Source organism: Orycteropus afer, unplaced genomic scaffold (genome assembly GCF_000298275.1).
Source record: "Orycteropus afer afer isolate SDZICR_OR568_19922 unplaced genomic scaffold, OryAfe1.0 scaffold00280, whole genome shotgun sequence".
Taxonomy (NCBI): domain Eukaryota; kingdom Metazoa; phylum Chordata; class Mammalia; order Tubulidentata; family Orycteropodidae; genus Orycteropus; species Orycteropus afer.
In genome coordinates this window covers 4,007,656-4,008,983 of record NW_006921867.1, presented here as the reverse complement: position 1 = coordinate 4,008,983, position 1,328 = coordinate 4,007,656, and positions in this window count along the sequence as shown.

The window sequence follows — 1,328 nt, the reverse complement described above, 5'->3', positions numbered from 1 at the left end:
TATGAGTCAGGTCCCACTCGACAGCCCATAACAACAACAACAACAACAACAACATGCAGGATTCCTGGGTTTGATTTCCAGTCAATGCTCCTCAAGTGCTTCCACTTCCCATCTGTCAATGGAGGTTTGTTTGTCAGAACTTCCCAATTAAGTCAGACCAGGAAAAAAGGGCTCATGATCTGTTTGCAAAAACTCAGCCAGTGAAAACACTATAGATCGCAATGGTCCAGTCCCTTTGGGCAGGGAGTCACCACAAGTTAGGGGCCAAATCCATAGTAGCTAAAAGCAACAACAATATTTATCTAATACCAACCACATGCTTAACAGTATGAAAGGTATTTTTTATGCATTTTTAAGACTTCACAACAATACTCCATGTTATGTATCATTATCATCCCATATATGAGAACATTTGTGAAAGGACCATTCCAAGCTAACTTGTTGACTACACTGTCTCAAGCTCTGTCCCAGTTCCTCATTTCACCTCATGGCCTACTTGAATGTAAAATAGCAATCATGTTTCTAGATCTTTGCACTGGCTCTTCTTCTTTCCTGGAATGTTTTTCCCCAGTCTTCATGTCACTAACTCATTCTAGACATTCATGTTTCAGCTGAGTTGGCTCCCTCCCAGCAAAGCTTTTTTTTTTTTTTTTTCCCACTTCCAAAACTACTGTAATGACCCAATTACTTACTATCTCAACTAACTGTATCCTCAATGTTATTGTTGTTGGTGGTTGCTAGCCAGGTCATGTGACAGAGTAGAACTATCCCATAGGGTTATCTGGGTTGTATGTAATCTTTATGGGAAGAAATTGCCAGGTCTTTCTCCAGTGTAGCTGCTGGGTGGTTTTGAACTGCCAAACTTTCAGTTAGCACCCAAGTACTTGACCACTGCACTACCAGGTCTCCTTCTATCCTCAATGCAGCACTTATTATGATCAGATGTTTCTTTTTTTTTATGATCAGTTTCTCTTTCAAGAATGGAAACTTCCTGAAAGCAGGGAAAGAAACATGGGATCCAATCACAGCTCAACAAGACACAGATCACTTAAATCACTGAAGCTCTGAGTTTCCTCATTTATAAAATGAAGTCACATTTACCAGGTTTGATGGTTGTGAAAATTAAAAAAAACCAACAACCCACTGCCATCAAGTGTATTCCTACTCATAGGGACTCCCACTGGGTTTCCCAGGCTGTAAATCTTTACAGAAATAGATTGCCTCATCTTCCTCTCAAAGAGCAGCTGGGGGTTTGAACCACTGACTTTCTGGTTAGCCGCCAAATGCCTTTTCCACTTTGCCACCAGAGCTTCTTTTGTGAAGATTAG